A 24309-nucleotide genomic window follows, 5' to 3' on the forward strand; every position below is an offset into this window, starting at 1 on the left:
CAGAAATAAATTAGTTGTAGCCATTTAAGAGAATTTGGTTGCACTATCTTCTTATACCAAGCTTAAGAGCAATAAAATGAGAAAATGTAAACACCAGTTCCTACCCTTTTGTAAGTCAACATTATCATAACAAAGTGCTCTTACTACATGTTCAGATCAGGATATGGCTAGGTGACATGATACACTAGAGATTAATATAAGCCAAAAATATCCGACCCCCATACTGAAAAAATAGCTTATCAATGACATTTGTTAAAACCTATTAAAACTAGTGAATGTAAATGGTTTTGTAGGATGCTTAATCTCAGATATTTGTTCATTTTGATCCCAGGTAAAGATATATCTGTTACAAAAACTATGTCAGTGATATTTTATTTTATATAGTGTTGTATTTGCAATATGGTGCTGAGCTGTGGTTGATCCATACCAAACATATCCCTTCCAGAACAGCTTCAGTCTAAAGGCATAAAAGATATACAGTAGTACATTCCCACACAGATCATATTCAAAGTGAGAACTGGCCTGTGTAATGGGAATACTTCATGATGTGGGTATGTTCGGAAACAGGCACGGACGAATCCTACCAAATCCAAGAGATTTGGCTAAGAATCAGATTTCTGACATCAACCTTTTGGGCCAAGCAAGATACTACCCATCCAGAGCCTGATACAGAGAACACTGAAATTAATGAAAAGACTCCTATTATCATGAAAGACCTTGGCAAGAAGCTCCCCACCACCCCCTCCCCACGCTAGTTTAGGCGCACAAGCAATGTTTTTTGCTTAGGCAAAATTCCCACAGGGCCAAATCCTGTTCCTAGTCCCAGCTATCACATCAACAGTGCTGTTTGCTGTCTCTTGTTTGGCATGACACTGCACTGACCCCTCATTCTCAGCTCACTGTGGCAGCCCAACATGAGCTGGCCAAGAACTTTCAGCTGGTATGCCTTTATCATGGCTTGTCCAATGATTCTCTTTGATAATTAAACATTTGAGCATATTTTAATACATCTGTAATAGATTGTTTTCTCATGAGCTACTGTTTAAAAACTCATTTATAATAAATATTTATAAATAAAATATTAATTGCTTAAAATGACATTTTAATGTGGTGCTAAACGTCCAAGGAATGCTGTGCTACATGAAGTAATCTCTGCTTGGGATCTATGAACTTGGTGGCAGTGATACCGTCAAGTCAGAGTGCTATGAATAATACCTGTCTCAGGAACCTTCAGAGAGAGTTCACAGGTACAGTTGAAGTCGTAAGTAACAAGGCTGTGCTGAGGGAGAGTATTCCCCTATCTTTAAAACTGTAGAAATGAGTAATGAGAGGGACCCAAAGAGCAAATTGCATTCAGAGATTCATAGGCTTTCAGGACTATAGTTGGTCAGATTAGAAATCAGGAGTCTGGTGGCGATGCAACAATAAAGAGGAGGAGGAGGACATGCCAAGATATTTACTAACACCTTTTCTTTTCTGTATGAAAGGAAAACACCAATGGTGGTGTGGGGGTCGGGGGAGTCTTTTAAGAATATGAGTCAAAAGAAATTCACCTGGTTATTTTTATCTATATCTATATCTATCTATTTATCTATCTTTATATATATATATATATTACCGCTCCTAGATTGTGTAGTTTGTTGCAGTATTTCACCACAGAGGCAGCTGCACTTTATTTCTGGAAGAAATGATTACCATGTATATAGTGAAGTAAGAGAAGCATTTTGAGATCCTTTGAGATAAAAAGGTACCATATAAACACAATTCATTATTATTATTGCTTTGATTATATTGGTACATTATGGATGGGATTTTTAAAAGCACTCACTGTTGGCCTAACTCCAAACTCCGGTTGAAGCAATGTCAGGTGAAGCGGGAGAGCATTTGAAAAACACATCTTATACATGTTGTGTGTCTATGAATGTGTTTGTGTACACAGATCTACAGTATTGTTGCAGGAGCACTGCATACCTTTAGCATCAAATGCTATTTTTGAAAACAAAAAAATACAAATAAACAAAAGCTTTCTATCAACCCAGTTTTCATCAACAGTGTTCTGGAAACCTACACCCCAGAATTTCAACACTAGGCCACTGTTAGAAATTGACCTTGTGTACACCTGCCTACAAAATATATTTTTATTTATTTGGTTCAGGCTTGGTGGTAAGTGAAAAGGTCGTATGTTGCAAGAAACTTGTATGACTGCATTATGAAAAGGCTGCACAATAATACTACCAACTTGCTCATGACAGCCAGAGGAAAGTGCTGTATTCAGATCTGAATGACAAGTGGGCTGAGGTCCACAATGCACCTTCAGAAGGTGCCAGGGTCAATTAACTTGGAGCATCTCTGACAGTTTCTGACAGGCCAGTAAGAAAGTACCATATTTAATCTATTTAAAACTAGACTGGACAAAGCACTTGGGAATATACTGTAGAGAGAAAAAAAACGTACATTGAACACATTGTCATCTCATAAAGAAGAAAATTTCCATCTCTAATTTTCATAATTTTCTGAAACAATTCCATAATTAATGGGCAAGAGGAAAGTCCTGAGTACTTATTCACAATCAAGATGATCAATATAGTCAGCAGTTGGAGTTACTTCTGTGGAAGAAGGAAGCACATATGACTGAATGAGTTTTTCTTAATTAGAAAATAAACATTTTGCTATGTTCACCTTGAGGGGGCTCTCTTCTGAACTTCATCTTCAAGTTTGTTTGTTTTTACAATAATTCTTAAGCTTAGAGGATGGAGCTATATATTAAAGAATATTAAATTCTTGGCTGAATACTGTCATGTGCCAGCAAAAGCAGGAAGGTTCCTAAAATTTTGGACCAAACTCCCAAGCTGGCCTCCAAAACTGAACTTACGTGTATGTACTCATTTACCTGTAACAACCATCTACACCTTCAGCCAGTCACTTAAAAAAAAACAAAAAACAAAAAAAACAACCATAAATTGGGCAAGTGAGTCCCAAAGTCAAGAAACTACCTAAATGTGTGGCCAACTTGAAAAATACGAATGACTCCATTAATTTCAATGGGATGACTCGCGTGTTTAAAGTTGGCCACATGCTTAAGTATCATGCCAAACCGGGGCCTGTATTCACAGGCAAAGAACTTAGATGCAGAATTGCCAAAGCTCATAGCCCACTGCTGAGAGTATTGACTTAAAGCCTACACTCATACCTGGGGTAAGTCTCTTTAACTTTAATGAGGTTATTCCAAGGATGAATCTGGCTTTTGGGGTTTCAATTTCATTGAGGTCCACAGCATTTTAGATTGCGAATAGGTGTGGTGATATATATAGACCAGTAAATTAGCATTTGGGTAACCAGGTCAGCTAAATTCCACTTAACTGAGTAGTAACATCTTTCAGCACATCTTGCTACTCGACAAACCTATTGCTAGTGACAAGAAACCACATCATTATATGTGGTCATTTGCAAACCTCAAGGAGGATCTCTGGGATGAGGAAATTGCTGCTTAAAGGAGTGTCATCGACTGCACACTGAGTAGTTTCTCATCCATTCTACTGTCAGAAATTCTTTACCCCTCAATAGCATGTAACTAGGAGTTTGCTCATTGGCATACATTTCTTAGAGGAATATGACATACCAGAATAACAAACACTTAATTCCCCATGGTAAGTAACCTCACCAGAGACCCTTGCTTTCCGTCTCCTCACTTCAAGGAGCTGCAGTTTCCACCTGTATGAATTTAGGGAGTTCAATAGCTCAGTTTCCTGGTATGTCTACTTCACGACTGTACCACACTCTTCTCTCCCTTCTTCTTATGGCTGGCCAGAGAAAGCAATATAAGGACATGCTGAAGGCACCTGGGGGAACCTTGCCCTGGATCATTCCCAGTGGAGAGTGGTAATCCATGAGGGGGTGGCGCAATTTGAGGGGTCCTGCCACAGTGCAGATGAGGAGAGGTAGAAAAGAAGAAAAGAGTGGCAAAAACTGCACTATGCCCCTCCAATCCCTATCAACTCATGTCCTTTAAGTGATAAGATCAGCAGCTCCAGAATCAGGCTGGTCAGCCACCAAAGGACTTACTAAAAGGAAGATGTCCTACTTGTTATTGAGTGACCACCGAGAGAGAGTTCAGAAAACAAGAATGCGGTTCAAAAAAGCTTTAGATTCAACAGGTGTTTTTGTTTCCATTGTACTGAAAACTAAACTTTTGATAAAAGACCAGACAACAAGAGCCACCCTAGACCAGCCAATAGCTCAGTGTGGGTCGCGGATAACTCAGTGGTTAGTGCATTGGCCTTGTAAATGCCCTGTTGTGAGCTCAGCTTTTGAAGGGGCCTTCCAAGGGTCTGGGGCAGGTTAGATTTAAAAATAGTCAGTGATGGTGATAGGTCCTGCTGTGAGTACAGGGGACTGGACTCAATGACCTCTCAAGGTCCCCTCCAGTTCTACAAGATGTGTATGACTCCATGTTAGTGCACTCAGCTGGGCTATGCAAAACTCACATTCAGTTCCCTGCTCTGAAGTAGGCAGAGACGGAGCTTGAACCCAGGATTCTCACAGGCCCAGCCACCTGGCTACTCAGTGGTTCTCTCTTGTTTTAACCAGAAATTCCATCCTGGACCTGAGAAAGTTTCATCAGAACAGCTACATTCCACAAAAATTCCACAAAAAGATTTGTTTTTTTTTCTCATTTCCAACAGAAAAAGCCTGCACCAAAAAATTCCCAATTGGCTTTTCACCCTGCTCCTTTCCAGAGCCTGGCATTCAGTGCTAAGGATGTTAACTGGAGTTGCCAAATATGCACATCCATTGCAGAATAAACAAACTCACAACTAGCACCTCTCTAGACATCTCAATATATGTCACAGATGTAATGGGCATGGAAACTGAAATAACCCTTCCCTCAAAACAAACCAGCCAGTCAAGACAGGCTGCAGATGTAATGGCAGATTCCTGTCGTATGATGACTGTGCACACTCAACCTCTTTGCTGCCCCACACTTCTTTGTAATTGAAAGGATTTGGGTTTTCCAAAGAGCTGGTAGAATTTGGACGAAAAATTTTACTTCCATTTTGAAGAAAAGAAAGGGAAAGGAGAATTCCAATTTTGCATTATTTTTCTTTTTTATCAGATCTTGTTGCTAGTCATTAGCCTTTATTGTATATTGTGTCCCAGAAAGAGCATCCACAAATATGATCACTGAGGTATTTTATTTAAAAAAACCCCCACAACTATAGTTTTTTCAACTATAGTCGAAGTTTGCATCATGCTGTTTTTGCATGAAGACTATCCTGTATAGAGATCCTCTTTAGAGTTGTCAGATTGCAGATAATTTTCTTTGAATAAACACATGAAGAGAAATTTATCAGATTTGCCACAAGTTAGAGTTGTGACATATGCTCTTTGTGGAACTTCTTTTGAAAACCAGACTACCCAAGGAAAACTCACTAAAAGGAAGTGTTTTTGAAGGTGTGATTTTAATCTTGAGGCTTATATACTTGTCAGATCTTGGCTCATCTGTTTTTTATTCCTGTTACTTCCCTATAATTCACAAATTCTTTTTACTCTAGTTTGTGCATAACTCCTAACAGCAAACTACCTCCAACTGTATAGTTTCACCTGCAGCTCTTTTGTTTGTTTGTTTGTTTGTTTTTCATATGTCTTAATTTCTGTCTCTCTTCTCCAGTGCTTCTTGAATCCTATTCCTGCTCTGGATCCTTAAAGGGAAGAAGAAAGACACTCAGATACCTTGGTAAGGAGTGACCTTATAAACTTGTGGCTAAATAACATGGATAGTTGTAGCTGGTTAGGCTTCCCAAGTTATTTCACCTCTGGGTCAGTGGGCAGCCATTCTGCCCCACTACTGTACTAAAACAAACACCCCCCAAGTCAATAGTCTCATGGCCCAACTATTCTCTTAGCCCAGCCTTGCTTCAGGTGGGCACAGGGCAATAGTTCAGAAGGCCGTCCTTGCTTCAAGTGGGTAGCATGGGAAATAAGCCCAGGGTGGGGGGCCTAGTCCTCGGTCAGAGCAGGCAGTAAACAAACAAGAATTCAAGGAGCCCAGGCCCTAGTGCAGGGCGGGACAGGGCTGCAAACAAATAATAGCTCAAGGAGCCCAGACCAGGGTGGCAAACCCAGTTTACAGAGAGCCCAGCAACAGTCTGTCTCCTTGGTTAGGAGGGGTGCAGGCGGTTCACCTGAGTTGGCAGAGAGTGGGAGACTGCCACCCCTATAGGTGGGTGGCAGGGGTGTCGCGGGCCCACCCATTCTACTGCATCCTGTCCCAGGGCCCTGTTTGTAGCAGAGCAGAACCTGCTGTGAGGGTCAGTGGGGATCCGGACCACAACATGCTGACCTGAGGGCCTTTAATGGGCCTCACTGTCCTCTAGGCCACTTCCATTCTCCCCCTTGGCACACACCTTGGTGTCTGGTTGGGCTCTCGAGGGTTTGAGGGGTTCCAGGGTCTGCTGGGGTCCAGGTGGTCCAGCTGCCACTTGCAGGTCTCACTGCCTCAGCCAAACTTGGAGTGCAGGCCAGGGCCAGGGTTCAGGCCAGTCCTCTGAGTCATGCTGGTTTCTAGGAGGTGCAAGGGTACTGGGACTGGCAGGTGTCCAGGGGCTCCAATCCTATCTGCAGCCACTTGCAGGTCTCAGGGTTCCAGCCAGACGTGGGGTACAGGCCAGGGTCAAGGTCACCCCCCAGGTTCGGCTTGGTCCCTCGGGACATCCAGGTAATCTGGAATCAGCTGGGGTCCAGGGGGGTCCAGGCCAGTCTGCAGCTGCCTGCAGGTCCTGTGGTTCTTGTAGGACCTCAGACTCCCAGGCACGAAGCACTGAGAAGATCTCTGGTTCCTCTGGGGTCTCTGAGCCCTCAGGCTGGGCTTTTGTAGTCCTGGCCCTGCCTACTGACTTCCAGTCAGGTGATGGGGGAGGGCGGGAGTCAGGATCAGCCCAAAATGGCCCCTGGAGGGGCTTCTCCACATCTGGGTCAGTGGGCAGCCATTCCACCCCACTACAATACTGCGATGTTTTGTTTTCCCTCACACAGCTGAGAGTATCAAAACAAAAAAGCAGCCAAGTAGCACTTTAAAGACTAACAAAATAATTTATTAGGTGAGCTTTCGTGGGACAGACCCACTTCTTCAGACCATAGCCAGACCAGAACAGACTCAATATTTAAGGCACAGAGAACCAAAAATAGTAATCAAGGAGGACAATTCTCTGTGCCTTAAATATTGAGTCTGTTCTGGTATGGCTATGGTCTGAAGAAGTGGCTCTGTCCCACAAAAGCTCACCTAATAAATTATTTTGTTATTCTTTAAAGTGCTACTTGACTGCTTTTTTTGCTTTTGCTTGTTTTGATACTATACAGACTAGCACGGCTCCCTCTAGCTACGTCTACATGTGAATGCTACATCGAAATAGCTTATTTTGATGTAGCGACATCGAAATAAGCTATTTCGATGAATAACGTCTGCACGTCCTGCAGGGCTGGTGCCGTCGACGTTCAACATCGACGTTGGGCAGCCCTACATCGAAGTAGGCGCTGCAGGGGAGCATCTACACACCAAAGCGGCCCACATCAAAATAAGGGTGCCAGGAACAGCTGCAGACAGGGTCACAGGGAGGACTCAACAGCAAGCCGCTCCCTTAAAGGGCCCTTCCCAGACACACTTGCACTAAACAGCACAAGATCCACAGAGCCAACAACTAGTTGCAGACTCTGTACATGCAGCATGGATCCCCAGCTGCAGCAGCAGCAGCCAGAAGCCCTGGGCTAAGGGCTGCTGCCCACGGTGACCATAGAGCCCCACAGGGGCTGGAGAGAGCATCTCTCAACCCCTCAGCTGATGGCCACCATGGCGGACCCCGCTATTTCGATGTTGCAGGACACGGATCGGCTACACGTGCCCTACTTCGACGTTCAACGTTGTTCAACGTCGAAGTAGGGCGCTATTCCCATCTCCTCATGAGGATAGCGACTTCGACGTCTCGCTCCCTTATGTCGATTTCAACTTCGAAGTAGCCGGCACGTGTAGACATGGCTTCTCTGTTACAGTTGAGGATGCATTTTGAAAACTTTTCTTGAAAAAAAAAGCAAAAAAAAAAAACCAAAACAACTTTCAAAGATGACATTGTTTGCTCCCACTAAAGTAACCAAGAATGGGATTTGACTCATTATGTGCCTCCACCAAATCAGTAATGAGTCAAAGTTGGTTAATGAAAAGGTTTCAGTACAGTAGAAATTGCGATAGACACAAGGCATCATGATTTATAAGAATTATATGGAAGCTTACAATTACATTCCTTACGAATGGATTCTCTTTCTCCATTCATCATATGTGCATGTTGATTTGTTAGTGAAGGGCTGCTTATGAGTTTTGCACTCATTATATTGACTTTTATTTGTTTATGCTCGGACCCAAGCTTACTTGACAAGAATTACATTTTTTTTCCTGAAAGAGAGTATAGCACATTTGCTTTAAAAGAAAAACCTACGCACAAAGAATCAGATAAAGCACATGTCTAGCTTTAAATCTGTGAGTAATCACACGTTTAACTGTTTTGCTAAACTGTGGCCCTAATGGAGTAAGAAAAAGTTCAAAAGGGTAGAAGAGAAAATAAACATATGTATCAACTATGTCCAAATCTGACAGTGTGCCTTTAAATCTCACCTATGGTGTGTGGTAGTAATCTTTTGTTTATGTAAAAAAGGTCTATCACCAGTCCCAAAAGTGTAGGGGACAGAATCTATATGAACCATCTTCTCCTGGCGATAAGCACAGGATATTGCAGCTCTCATTCATGCTGAATTGGTGCAGCTGCATCACTCATGCTGGGTGTTGAAGAAGAAGGCACCCAATCAACCAGGAATCAACATCAAAGATGGAGGGTGTTAGAGCCTAGAGAGAGAGAGAGAGAGAGAGAGAGAGAGAGAGAGAGAGAGAGAGAGAGAGAGAGAGAGAGCAAACGCTATTTTCATTTGCAAGGACACACGCACTTTGGTGTAGAGGGAATGTGGAGTGGCTATTCAGCAATGTTTGAGAGAGAAGAGGTGAGCCAAGAAACAGCCATTTGAAACGCCACTAGGAATTTAGCCAGAGACAGCATTGATTTTTTTTTTTTTTGGAACAGAACAAGACGTATGTGTTTAGATCAGCTCATGCCTTTACTGAGCCTTGAGCTTAGCAGTGTCTGACTCAAGCACTTTGAATGCAGTCAGTGGGATTCCAGGGTGCACTCCATGCAGTTTATTGTAGGAGGGAGATAAATCAAGACCCTGACTGTGCCCTTAACGTATAGTACAGTGGGACAGAACTGTCTTGTTAAGTAGTAAAAGAGAATCTGGCAGAATTGCTACAAATCTTGCTAACCATTAGGTTAACCTGGTGCGTAATGTTTCAAAGAGAGATCAGGGAAGGAGATGACAGACTGTCAGAGTGTGGCTAGGAAGAACTATCAGCTGGAGGTAGCTCACTTCTGTCATCTTATAGGCTTCATATGGCCAAAGGAACAGGGACTTGAAGACTTCTCAGAAGTTTTTAACCTACTAAGTGGTTCATTTATTTAGTGCTGCTTAAAAACATGGATCCGAGTCATATCAGTAGCCCTCTATTTTCTGGAGGAGATAAAGGATAGATTATCAGAATTGGGACAGAGCAAAACAACTAATATTCTTCTTGACCTATCCCTGCCCTGTTATTACTGATCTCCTACCCACAATTGAGACATTCACCTCTGCCTCCACTCCACAAATGAGGCCAGCTCAGATTATCAATCTCTCAAATTTTCCAACAAGTGCTTTTCTGTCATGCCACCTGAAATGCGCTGGATGAACTCCTTGTAAAAATCTACACGGAGGACTCACATAGCTATTCTCCTTTAAATCGCTCCCTAAAACCCACCATTGCCATTATGCCTACAAAATACAAGTCGATGATTAAGCAGCTGATATGACAAGACCATTTCTTATTAAACTAATCACAATGCTCTCTCTCCTTGCATTCCTCTACCTTTTGTCTTTCATCCTATGCTCAATAACAAGCACATTGGGGAAAGGGCAGTCTTATTGTCAGATCTGTGCACATTATTTAGCACTACGGGGACCTGATCCTTTGTTGGTGGCCTCCAAATGCTACCACAACACAAATAATAAGGTATTTATTGCCCAGGGTTCAGAGCTTCATCTACGAGACAGATGAAGAGAAGAACTAATTTAGTTCTATGTATTTCCGTGAGCCAAATCAGAAGTCAATGGTAAAGCGTTTATTGTCTGAATGCTGTCAATGAGTAATCGCTTGTACATGACAGCTGTGATGCATGCATTTAGATATCAGGTAACTGGGAGATAAATTTTCCCAGCTGTGGACCAAGTTCAGCCCCAGCATGAAAACAGCCAAATTGCAATTTAGTTAGACAAGATGCCCATCCTCAAGCCAATGCTGATGGACTGAGGTGCACTGCTTATTTGCCTATTTCACATTTGCAAAAGCAAATAATCAGGAAAGGGATTTTATTTACACTATACTGATACATGCATTTATAGGATAGGCATCATGGTAAGACCTGGATGCACTCCCCACAGTGCAAATTGTGTCATTTCTAAGATGGAGGCCAAATATGGACCTGTTTAGCTGGAACGAAGGGTCCTGTGGCACCTTATAGACTAACAGAAAAGTTTAGAGCATGAGCTTTCGTGAGTTAACTCACTTCTTCAGTTAACTCACGAAAGCTCATGCTCGAAACTTTTCTGTTAGTCTATAAGGTGCCACACGACCCTTCGTTGCTACTACACATCCAGACTAACATGGCTACCCCTCTGATACTGTTTAGCTGGGAGACTTTCCAAGGCCCAAAGGGCAGTTTGATACTCAGTCCTCATGGAAATGAATGAGAATTGGCCACCTAACATCTGTGTTTTTGAAAAGGTCTCCTCCAATCACTAGCTAAGCTAAGCTTACTAGGAAACTCATGGGAAAGGCCCAGCACAGAGGGGTATCTCATTTCTTTCTGAATATGTCAAGGTACTGAAAATGCCCAGCCTCCATTTCTCCCATGCTTGGAATGCTGAATTTGCATGTTCTTTGGAGTGACCCAGGCTTAATCCTGATTCACACTGCAAACAGTTCCCACCATTCTGCATTTCATTGAAAGGGAGATCACATCAAAGAGTGAAGCCCAAGTGGAATATATTATTGTCAGCCCATCCCACTTTGGCAGTAGGCAGCTGACTTTCGTACCAGCTGTTACTTTGATGTGGCTTGGATGGTTAGCGACAAGTCAGTCCAAGCAGTCGCAAAAGCGTGGATGATTGAAATGAGCTCCACATTGAACAGGAAAAGGTGCAGTCTTGTAAGCTGTAGAAGTAAGATTACCACTCTGAGTCCCCGGATGATGATGAAGCTAATCCAGCACTGAGATTGTGGGCCACCATTGTGATGCATGGTCATGCGCTCCCAGCTGTTTTGCTGATTTCTCCACATGCTTTTCTTGTTAATTAGAACTGCTAGTTTCAGATATAGCCAGATGGCTTTCATCCAGCTACCTGTTCCTACCAGACACTGGGACTGGGTCTACACGTGCCCCTTCCTTTTGAAAGGAGCATGTTAGTGAGAGGGTTCGAAAGATGCTAATGAGGTGCTGCAATGAATATGCAGCACCTCATTAGCATAATGGCGGCCGTGGCGATTCAAAAGTGCAGCTTTTTGAATTGCGCGCCGCCTGTAGAGATGTGACCTTCTGAAAGTACGCCCCCCCAGTTTTCGAAAGCCCTTCTTCCTATCTGGTGATCGGAAGAAGGGCTTTTGAAAACTGTGGGGGGGTCCTTTCAGAAGGTCCCGTCTCCATGGGCGGCGCGGAATTCGAAAAGCGGTACTTTCAAATCATCACCACCAGTCACCATTATGCTAATGAGGCGCTACCTATTCATTGCAGCGCTTCATTAGCATCTTTTGAACCCACTCATTAACATGCCCTTTTCGAAAGGAAGGGGCACGTGTAGACACAGGGTGGGTGACACTGGAGACTGCTGTGTTGGGTCAGATGAAAAGAAGAACACATGGGCAGCCATCATATGGGCATCCCTGGGTGCCATCAGCATGATGATGATACTGTAGTTCATACGTTTGTGACTGTGCCTCACTGTGTGACTCCCAGGCTAAAAGACGGGGAGCAGGAGGAGGTGCCACTCACCACCACCTCATGAAACTGATTAGACAGAAAATAATCTAGCCACTACACTAACCCAGAAACCAGCCACATTTCCCACAGATGGATTATCTGCTTTGATATGTGCTTTTTTATTTTCCTTCCTTTCCATTTCCTCTTCCTGTTTGCCACTTTTTGCCCCTTTGAAGCTCATTCCTTCCACTGACTTAGTTTTGGGTGATTGTGGTGATCCCTTCTACTCACTTAGCTTTATGCTTCCCTTAAGTCCTGCCATGTATGGGAGGAGAAATACTGGAAGTCAGCTACAAAGAAATTGGTGTAATTCACAGATTTTCTGATCCACATCAGAACTTCTCAATTGCTTGGGTTCATTAGTATCTGGAGGTCAACGCAGGCTCGCTCTTTAGTGCTAACGCAGCCTGTTTTAGATTATGATTTATCTGGAATAAAAACAGTTCTTGGATATTGAACAGAACATGGATCTAGGCTCTGATTCTATACTCACACCAGGTTTACGCTTATGTGATTATGTTGGCTTTAGCAGAGTTACTCCTGACTTATGCAGGCTGAAACTTTAGTAAATCTTTTAGCAGAACCCTTGTCATATTGCTATCCAAACTCCAAGCGATTTCTCCAGAGTCATAGCTTTTCATATTTATTTAGATTGTCACAGCCCTGCTTTTCCTGTAACATATTCCTACTTCAACAAAAGCAATACAGATTTGCTCAAGGGAGGAAAGAATTAGCAAGTCTTGTGCTAGCTAATGCTCATTATGTTCAAAAGTTAGCTTGCTCTCACAAATTCAATATATAGCGAATGACTCATCCAGCAGGCTTGAACTCAAGTGATGACACATAAAGACTAAATTGTATTAAGGTTAATGAACTTCAGAATGATGATTTATACTAAAGTGAATGCAACACTTTATGACAGCTAGGGCTAGTTCGCTCCTTTTCACTACTTTCTTGAGGACAACTTGTATTAAAAAAGAATCTGACACAAGGAGCTGTTGACAAGCATACAAAATGGAGCACAAATGCTACTTTCCATTGATAACTAAACCCAGGCGACTTTGACAAAATATTTAAATATCCTCTGCTCCTTATTCACTCTATGTAAGAGAAAGAAAGAGTCATTTTCCAAGGGCAAATGGACTGGGTTGCCGCTAATTTCAGAATTAAAGCAACCATCTGCTATGTGGTTGTGACCTAAGCAAATTGGCTCTTTGCTTCTCATTATTTTCTTTTGTTACCTGTTTGTTTAGGTTAAAAAACAGGAATTATATGTCAAGCACTTTTCAGTGTGGTTGTTCAGAATGAACAGGGCAAGCTGTAGCACTGGGCATTGGCTACAAAGAGCTCGGTTCTAACTTCAAGCTTAGTCCTGAGTATGGGGTGGTGCATGAAAGGCTACAATAGCTGCAGGAGGCAACGGTTTTCTGGAAATAATCATGGACATTTAAATGGCCACTTTTTGACTGTGTCTTTGTACCCCACTTTGTGTTTGCATTCTGGGAGCATTCTAGCAAATGTGTTTCTGGGAGGAATGTTCATGGAAATACTGCATGTTTTAACAACTATTGGACAATATGGACTAAAAACAGAATTTGAATTGATAAATACACCTGCCAGAGAACTAACTGACCCTGGTGCTAGGCTCTTCTAGGAAATGCTCCCCATTGGCAGAGTCTCCAAATACAGGGTCCGTGAACAGGTTCACTATATTTTGACATTGCAATGGTTTCTTTCAAGTTCCTTATGGTAAAATGGAACTTGGGGATTTCAGTGCATGCAAATTAATCCCCCGTGTAACTCCAATGGATGCACTGGAATTACTCCCAGAATGATGCTAGTCCTCTGCATTTTTTTCCATATCTGAATCCTAAGAGCATCAATCTTTTGAAGAGCCAGCCCAGACTCTAAGAAGATGAACAAAGATCTGCAGGGAGTCATGTTCCAAAAGACTCCTTTTGACTTCTGGACTCTCCATCCTTACATAATAAGGGAGAGCCCAGGCCAGCCACTTGCGGCAACAGCAGATGCTTCAGCATGTCCTCTGGCAATGAACTTATACTCTCTAAACAAGTGACATTATTAATATGCCTCACAGAGGGTTGAATTTGGCACACTCATTTTATTTGGATTAATTTCCAAATAAATTGCATTTATGACCTTTATTTGAAGTCACATTATGCAATGCAATGCTTGCTCAGGTCATTCTGTATTTTGTGCTAAGAACATACCAGGAGCTAAAGGAAGAAAGTGGGTTTCTTCTCTAAAACAAACCAAAACATGGGAAATGCCTTAAGACAGCTACATCAAGATGTTAGGTCAACTGCAATAAATGAACAGTCCATTTGCATAGGAGATGAGAGGTCCTCCAAGAAGCCAAAAGAGTTGGAAATGTGAAGTCACCAGGAAGTGGGGTCCTATCATGGTTCCATCTAGCAATGCTGGCACCAAGAAGGAAATGAAGTGACAAACAGAGCACAGACTCAGGGATTATGAAAGAAAATACTTCAAACCTTTGATGATAGTCACACAAGTGAAAATGAGACTTAAACCCACTTGGCTTGGATATATTTTTTAATTCTACACAAAACAAAAAAGCAGTCCTGTAGCAGTTTAAAGACTAACAAAATAATTTCTTAGGTGATGAGCTTTAATGGGACAGACCCACTTCTTCAGATCCAGAAAATTCTGATAAATGAAAACTCAGAGAAAGAGAATATAATAGAAAGATAGAAAAAATGAAATAAAAACTGATGAATCAGCTACATAGGACAGAAGAATGTGGGGAGGGGGAAAGAAAATTACTTACTGCAAGCATATGTTAAGCTAACTGGGCTTCCTGAAATCACTATGAATATCAAAGATGGGGAAACTGTCCTTGTAATGTGTAAGATAATTGATATCTTTGTTCAGACCAAGGTGTAAATTACCGAACTTGAAAATGAACTCTGATTCAGATATCTCCCTTTGTAATCTGGTGTTAAAGTCTCTGGCTGCTTCTACACATGCATGATCTTCCAGAAGACCAGTGCCATCTATACATGTCAGGCACTCTTCTGGAAGGATTCAGTACTCCCCTGTGGAACCAGGAAGAGTGCCTTCTTCTGGAAGAAAGCATGTGTAGATGCTCATGGACCATCTTCTGGAAGAAGCAGTCCACCATGGCGGCAGCCTGCAGGAGAGTGGAGATGTTTTAGGTGACCCCCGTGGGGCTCTATGGTCCCCGGTTCTTTGGCTTTTTAAAGCTGCAAGGACCTGGAGACCCCATGGCAGGAAGCTGAGAGTGTGGAGACAGGCAACAAGTGCCAGCCACACTCCACCGAGCCCCTGCAGTGCCGACAGGCCCTGAGCCATAGAGATGACAAGCACGCCAGCACCCCACACCAGCCAGGGAAGCCCTGGGAACCTGGACAAAGGCAGCCAGGACCCCAATCAGTCTCCCAAACGGAGGGCTACCTCATGGACAGAGCCAGAGCTCCAGGACCTCATGGGGCTCTGCTGTGATGAAGAGGTGCCCTCACCTTTTCCTGCCTTGCACAGGGCCTGGTTGCCCATGGCCACCCCTCCCAAACCCTCGAGCAGGGCCAGTGTAAAGTTAAGGAGCTGCGGCAAGTGTACCTGCGGGCCTGGAACAGACAGCTGCGCCTTCTACAGGGAGTTGCAGGACCTCTTGGCTGAGGATGATGCCACACCACCATAGGTCACTGTGGAGATGGCCACACACGAGCCCCCTGCCGCACCAGAGGGGGAGGAGGGCCCTGCCACCAAGGACTTCCTATCCGATGGGGAGTCGTCCGATGGCTCACTCGTCATCGAGCTGCCCTCTTCCTCCATCAGCCAGGCCCTCTCTAGTCAGGCATCACCCGACCTGTTTGAGGCTACCTCATGTAAGTGCACACCATGGCAAAGCCGCACGGGATTGGGCACACCCGGACCCCAGTGTCATGCTCCAACCCCAGATGGCCCATCTCCACTCAAGGCCCGGGATGTGCCCATGCCTATGGGTGACATCCGGCTCCCTCCCCAGTGGAAAGCCCCCAAGCATGCTGAGGGCCCCTCAGGTGGCATGGTTGCACCCAGCCAATCTGCTCCCTGGGCAGGGACCCCACCCCATGGCTGGCCCCCAACAGCCTACAAGCCCATTGCTGGGGGGCCCACCACGGACAGTGCCTCTGCTCCAGCACCATGCCCCAGGGGTCAGCATGGTGAGTGTGTGGGAGCCCACATGGCAGCATCCCCTAGGACACAGCTGTCCCATGGGTCAATGGTGGGGGTAACCACCCAGGGAAGCTGGGGTTATGCCACACAGGGTCCATATGGGGCACTGACTCCCCTCCCTTTCCCTCCAACCCTCTCTCCTACAGTGGCACCATCTGAGGGCCAGGGAGCTGAATGAGGAGTCCGGGGTTAACTAGCCCTGTCCAGGCTGGAGGACTCAGCGGCCCATCAGCCAGGCCCGGACCGGACCCAGCCCCCATGGCACAGTGGCCATGGGCGTGTCAGACCAGATGTTGGGACACCCACCATGCCCCTGATTATTGTGGGGGGAGGTAGTGGGTTGGGGAGGGCATGTGGGGGGGCATGTGGTGGAGAGGGGATTATTAGTTCTCCCAGGTGAATGACTCCCAGAGCGCCTCCCGGATGTGGATCCCATCACGGCTGAGCTGCCTTTTGGGACCCGGCTACACCATTTAGCCCTGGGGCAGATTCCCGCCCCCCACACCTCAATGAGGTTGTGGAGTGCGCAGCAGGCAGCCACAACCTACGAGATGTTCTCCATCCCCCACATCGAGGCACGTGAGGAGACATCTGAACTGTGCCTTCAGATGGCTGAAGGCGCAGTCAGCTGGGTACCAGGCCCAGGTGAGCCAGGCATTGAACAGCTCCTAGGAGGGTATGAGTTGGCCTGTGGGTCCATGGTGAGGTCTGGCCATACTTTGATCAGAACTGCTCCGACGATGGCCTTGCCAGCTCCAAATTGGTGGCTGATGGATCTGTGGCTGTCTGGGGTGGCCAGCCACCATAGTGCAATGGCCACCTTCTTCTGCACCGGGAGTGCTGGCTGCATCTGGGTGTCCTGGTGCTAGAGGACTGGGATGAGCCAGTGGCAGAAGTCTTCGAATGTCTGGTGGGTCATGTAGAAATTCCTCAGCCACTGCTTGTCATCCCAATCCTCCACACCAGCTGGTCCCACCATTCACTGCTGGTGGCATATGCCCACTGGCACCAGCTCGTGGGGGTTGGGGAGACGGGAGAGGCAGCAAGGTCATGGCCAGGGCCTCAAGGCTGGGTCCCATGCAGGCAACTCGGCCACACTGCTGCGCATAGCAGGGTGACCAGCATGGTCAGCAGACTGACCAGGGTGGAGAGGGCATCGTCCTTGGGGAAGGAGGGAGCTGGTAGCTTGTATGGTCTCCAGCTGTTCCCCCCTGCATGTGCTCTGCTGCTGGCTGCAGCCCGTCAGCCTTCATCACATGCAGGCTGTGGATGTTGGGAGGGGCCCTTTAAGGGGTTGGCTGGCTGCAAGCCCAGAAGGGCTTGTTGGCCATGAGACCCCATGCCTGCATCATTTCCTGCCTGCTTACTTCAAAGTAGTGGCTACTTGTGTGTAGATGTGTAACTTCAAAGTAAGAGAGAGCCTACTTCAAAGTAAGGGAGGGTGCATTTTGTGGGTAGATGCTGTACTTCGAAGATGCTTTGTAGTGTAGAAACAGCCTTAGGGGCTTGTCTACACTTGCTCCAATTTCAAAGGGGGGATGACAATCAGGCTGATGGGGGATTACTAATAAAGTGCTATGGTGAATATGCAGCACTTCATTAGGCTAATTCTCATATCCTCAACATTTTGGGGACTAAAAGCACTTTGAAGTAGCACAGGCACTTTGAGGTGCCTGAAGCTACATGCATGCCAACACTCCGAAGGTTCACACTTTAAAGATGCTTCAGGGGAGATTTAACCTAATGAAGTGCTGCATATGCACCACAGCGCTTCATTAGTAATCTCCCAATACCCTAATTATCATGCCCCCTTCAAAGTTGGGGGCCAGTCTAGATGCAGCCTTATTGTCATCTTAGAAGGGAACAACAGCACAAGAAACACCCAGAAACCACCATGATGGGCACCCTCTAAATGGCCCGGTTAGTTAAAAGGTGCCAGAATATTTGCTGTTGAGCATATGCTTAAGTGTTTTGCTGGATCAGGACCAGTGTGTTTACACCTAAAACATAAAGAACTGGAAAACCTAGAGAAGGGCACCTACATTAGTAGAATCAAGGCAAAACTTAAAGATGGTATTGTTTAAAACAAGGATTATTAACTAACCGAGGACTTGATAGAGAGATACGGAACAATGCATGAAATTGGGCCTTCTCTCGTTGTATGAGCGTGGAATCTCAGCTCATGTACATTGTTCATGAATGGGGCTATAACAATTAACATCAGCTTAGAATCTGCCCTAGGGTTTTGCTCACAATACAAGATCTAAGAAATACCACGGGTAATTAAAAGGTAATGAATTCAACTTTTAACCTAAAATACTTTTTTACCCAGACATAAATTAACCTCTGGCACTCACTGCCACATGATATTATTGAGGCAAAGAATCTAATATAATTCAAATAATGATTAGATAGTCACACAGGAATAATTAAACATTATATTGAATAAAATGTGCAAGAAATATTAACCCTTACTGTGCCCTGCATAAGCCAAATACAACCTACTTAAGGTCAAGAAGGGTCATATCCATAATTTCTTCTATGGGAGCTTTAACACTTCCACCGATGTATCTGATACCATGCACAGCAGACAGAGGACGTGACAGTGAACTTTTTAAAAATTGGCACTGATCTTAGATGCATATATTTCTGGGTTCCTCACCTGAGATGGTGTTTTATAAAGAAGCTGAGCGACTGCAGCATGCATTGACTCCCACTGAAGTTATTGGTACTCTAAGAAGTCCTAACGTAGCTCAAATTGGACACCCAAAATCAGGAAATACTTTCCTAAAGCAAAAGAGGAAGAAAAATGATTATTTTAACTAGAAACCATCTCTGTACATTTTCACTTAGAAACTAAAGTATACAGATGACTATAGCTGAGGGATATTTAATGTGAATCTCACACAGTACATTTTTAGGAGATATAAAAATCTAATATACTGTAAAATTTATAGCTTCCTCCTCCCCATCTACCCTCAAAAGGAAAAAAAAAAGCTAGATGTGAAAGGAATAAATTTTGCTGAGATGCTAAAAGGTATCATAAAACCTAATTTCTGCAGATACTGTAGGTGTTAGAGAAATACATACTGTAACAGACATTTGTCATAATCTGGGTTTTATTCGAAGCTAAGTATGGTACATTAGTTGTAATGCCAGAATGCTCTGTGCAATAGGCTTATAATGCCCGACACAAGAAAATGTCTGCTGTATCTCATTACCTGTTTATAAATTATATATAATCTGAACAAACATGAATGGTGGGACACAGATATAAATAGTGTTAATATTTCAACACCTATGTTTTGTTATGTACCCAGGTTGTTATAAAGGTGGCTGCGAATTATTATTTCTTTACCAAGTTCACATGGAGTTGTTTGTTCAGTTTAATAATAGTCTATCTTGTTCAGGCTGAACAAACAGGTCCCTATGGGGGGCGGGGGAAAAGAGGCAGTAATAAATCAATAGCCTAGATGTAATCTTAGGTGTCTAGAATGCAGAGAGGGATTTTGGAGCATAATAGCACTGGTTGTCTATTGTCATTCAGACATGAGCTGCATCAGAAACGGGCTTGTGGGAACCTGATAAGAGTTGGTCAAAAGTGGGCCATAAATCAAATACAGGCAGTATTCTGCTGATTTCACATACACGGTCACTGGGAAAAAAAGTGATAGATCTGCAATTTACTGCTTATCACATCTGCTCGAAGTTTCATAACACAAAAGCCTGACCTTCAATGAATAAACACCCTAGTTGACTACCTGTTTCTGTCTAGAAAATAGGGCACTCCACTCACCTAGAACTAGAAGATTGCTGTGAAAATGATGCGACATCTTCATGTTTAACAAGCTCCCTTTTGTGGCTAGCAGTTGAGCAGCTGTCACTTTAGTTACTAGTAGCCACTTCAACATCAAATGTACAGTGTTTATTGGAAGTAACTAGATACTTATTCAAAGAAACTAATGCCTGTAGAGCCCATTCAGTTTGTACAGCCGCCGCAAGTGTATAAAGAACAGTAACCTCAGCTTTCTGCTGATAGTTCTTTTTCATGCAAATAAATTGTTTCTGTTTAAAAAGAAAATATAAACAACTGATAACAGAATCACTTAATTATAGAGAGGCCCAAGCCATTACATATGAATCTGCACTGGAATGCTAAACATGCTAGCAGTAAGGAGATAGATGAACTTCATGTTTGGTTTGGCCCTTTATAAATATCATTTGACAATTTAAGTCTGAATCACAGTTCAGATTTCAAAGGTCAGGCTATTCATATCTACCTATATATTGATTAAAAAGAGTTGGCAAAGTAAACTTGAAAATCTCTTTCTATTGAAACTAGAAATGGGGCCCAACTCAGCCTAGTTTTCTAACTGTTTTCCCTGCGTCCTTCCAGCCTTAGAATGTGCGGATGATGGAAAAAAGAGGTCCTGAAACGAAACATTTTTTGAAAAAGCAACAACAACTAATGACACAATTGCATAAAGCAAAAACTAGCTCACATCTTTTGCCTGCATCGAAGTGAAAATACTTCTGGTTTTGTTTTGGTTTTCTTTTTTTCCTAATGGAAAAGGTGTAAAGCTGTAGCTCATTCATAAATTTCATGTTCATTGGCTCCAAAAACAAACATTTTAGCCAACTGTTACCATGTTTATTTTTTTAGCTTTATAAACAGCATTTTTATATGGCAAAGGAAACGTAGTCGTGTAGGAAAGTGTATGCACTATACATTACATTCTCAGTCACACCTTCCTGAGGACTTTCTTGACATGAAGTCTAATGCTCATTTAAGCTGGAGGAAACTGAATGTAGATGTTACCAAAGACATTCTAATAACCAGAGTCAGAATGCCTATTATATAGCAACTCCTGTGAAGTCACAAACAATAGCCCACATGAGACAAAGCAATTTTCCACCCCCCACAACATACAAAAGAATAGAGAGAATGCTTAAAAGGAAAGAAAAATAAAAATGAAGTTAACAGTGTCTTTCGTATCTTCCCCCTACTCCCACTGTGTCTTGTCTCTAGACTGTCAGTCATTGGGTTAAGGATCGCCTTTATTTTTTTCTGCAGCACTGAGCATAACATAGAATCCAGGGACTGCATGAGGGTGTGGTGTTCTGGTAGAAAAGGTTTGTGATGACTTTGTGATTTATGAGAAAATAGTCATTAGCTGAGTTATTGCAGATCAGGCTCTTTGGTTAGAAGTGGTTTTGCATCTGCCCTTGTGGAGATGGGGTAGAACTGGTATAGATGTGAAGACAGCAAAAGAGGAAGTGATCAGGCCAGATGGAACATACACTGCCTACCCTGCAGATGTAGACGTACCTGAGCAAGGGCAATTACCAGCACTAGTGAAGCCCCAGCAGCGCTGGTTGTACAAACCCCCCGGGAATCCTGGAGACTTATTTGTGAGGCTAGACCCCTCTGAAGTGCATTTAATTTGGAAACCTGGCGTAAGTTAACATTGTCCTCAGTGTAAATATAGGAAAGGGCTGGCACCGCCACATACTCTCCACAGCAATGGATCTCTCCTTTGGTACAAAGGGTTTTGCTGGAACACGATATACCAGAGGGATGTATTTCACTCCTCTGTGCACCAACTGTAGACAATTTGGTGCGTTATCTTGGCTCCCAACAGACCTTAGAACCAGAAAAATAAAGGACAATAAGTCTGGGTGCCTGTTTAAAAAATAATTCCATATAACTTTAAAACAAGGTCATCAATGACACTAACAGGCCAAGTTCTTATTTGCAGTTCAAGTTCTCCATATCTTTTCTGGTCCACTTGCCACTACTGGACTCACTGCACTGTTGGAAAGGAGAATGATAACTAGCAGGAAAGGCATAAATATTCTGGGCTTGTTTTTACAAAATCAATTTCATTGTTTTATATGTGTTTGGCTCAAATTGGTTTGCTGGAAGGAAGATTCATTTTTCAACAATGTTAATGGGAAGAGGTATTTAATAAAAAAAATGAACATTTTCAAATGTAACTCCTTTCCTGTGTCACTCCAGTAACACTAGAAAAAGCATAGTGCAAGATTTCATAGGTGCTGAAATAAAAGGCTAAATGTTTAAAGGTTGGTAGGCCCAATATTTGACTTACAAGATTGCCTATATTTCTTACATTTGTTTGCAATTCTTCAATTTTGTGTGCATGTGTGTTAATTTTATATGCATAACCTACCCATTCCTCAGACAGCAAGAATTCCTGAAATCACTCTAAAAATGCCACTAACAATTCAATGAGGCTAATAATAAATCAAGTAATCTTATTATATGTGCAGCCTTACAAGAACATAAGAAAAAAAGCTAAATTTTAAATGTAAACACCTCCCACACGCAGAATTCATACTACCACACCTGTCACACAAAAATCTTACAGCCATGCTGCACTACAGGTTTCCTTTCTCATTCTCCACCCTGATACTTTCAAGCACCTTCCCAGGCCTCCAAAGGTAGCTCCACTCTGGTCTATATTTTGATTTTCTGAACAATTTCTAATCTGGTCTGAATCTTTTGACGTGGTCTGGTCCCAACTTTCCTTCTCTATGCATACTGCCCTCTAAGGTCACAAAATAATAAAAAAAAACCACCCACAACTCTGTGAAGGAACCCTCTAGTCAGCTTCTGTTTGAAGGACTCCATCCTCTTTCAGACTTATATTTAGATGTGGTGAAACTTGGGCAGAAGAAACTCCTTCCCATTGAAAATATGCAGAGGATTGCCTTTCCTGCAATGACAGTTTTCTCCCACACTGATGAGCGGAAGATTTCTGTAGCCTGCCAGAGAACAAATATAATTCAGATCACAACTTTTTGATTTAATACTGTAAAATCTTCTAATTTTCTTAAATCTTAGATCTTCCTCTAGCTGTCAGAGGCTTTGAAATAGCCAACCTAATTTACTACACAAAATACTGCTAGAATCTCTTTCTGTGAGAATAAAGAATTTGACTGACTTTATCATTTGGCAGTTTACACTGAATTTAAAATAAAGAATCTATGAACCAGATGGAAAAAATACAAATGAACCTGTTTAGGAATTGCAGGTTATGTGCACTTGCATTGCTTAGTGGAAACAGTTGACCTATGTGGTTACTGATGTATGTCCAGTCACAAATACATGAGAACTGACAGAAATATGTTCTTCTCCCAACCCCCACCCCAGAAACAATTGCAACCCAGAAACAATTATGTATTATCATGGGCTTACACAAGGGAAGAAAAAACATATCTGATGGCTAATGGGTCTGAACCACTTCAGGGCACTGAGACTGACTCAAGCCCCAGGGAAGTCAAAGGGAGTCCTTTCAAAGGACTCAGCAGCACATGGACCAGGTCACTCATATGCAGTATATGGTTGCATGCCAGGGTCCTATTTAATAGGAGGAAAAAAGAGGAGGAAGGAGACTTGCTCTGGGTCTTGATGTGACTGATTGAGCTGCTCACCGGGTGGTGAATGGAACAAAGGAGCATTGTTTCCTAGAGAATGTGGAGGACAATTTGAACTTAATATGAGATACTCTTTCTTCCCATTTGACACATATATTATATAAGGTTGCAGATGAGTAAGCAGAAGATGATCTGGGCCCGTGTATGTTGTGTCGCAGAAGTAGTAGTTGAGCTGCAGAAATATTTCATATCCAAATGTTTGTTTGGTGAATTTAGCCATATCTTTGCACAAATCTCAAGTCTTTCATTTTAAAAATTGGTTAAGAAATGTGGGGAGTGGAGGAGGAAATAGGCACAGAAACAAGCAAATTAGGATGGGTTTGGTAAGCCTCCAGGACTCTGGTTTTTAGACTTTTCCACTGGAATAATTTTTCTCCTTAATTCATGGATTTTCACAAAATCCCAATCTCTGACAGGAACGACCAATCCAAGTTTGTGATGTGGTAATATAAAAAACAAAATCAGAAAA

The 24309-nt window shown here is 43.2% G+C and overlaps 1 long non-coding RNA gene across 2 annotated transcripts in view; it reads left to right on the plus strand.

Moving 5' to 3' along the window:
• The window catches only part of LOC142010207 (uncharacterized), a 188307-nt gene that overhangs the window by 145965 nt on the left and 18033 nt on the right, over window positions 1–24309 (plus strand). For both annotated transcript variants that reach the window (XR_012644725.1, XR_012644726.1), the window contains exon 3: window positions 5669–5734. This is a non-coding gene — a long non-coding RNA (uncharacterized LOC142010207). The remainder of the gene's footprint in view (window positions 1–5668; window positions 5735–24309) is intronic.

The sequence above is a fragment of the Carettochelys insculpta genome, chromosome 3 (genome assembly GCF_033958435.1).
Source record: "Carettochelys insculpta isolate YL-2023 chromosome 3, ASM3395843v1, whole genome shotgun sequence".
Taxonomy (NCBI): Eukaryota; Metazoa; Chordata; order Testudines; family Carettochelyidae; genus Carettochelys; species Carettochelys insculpta.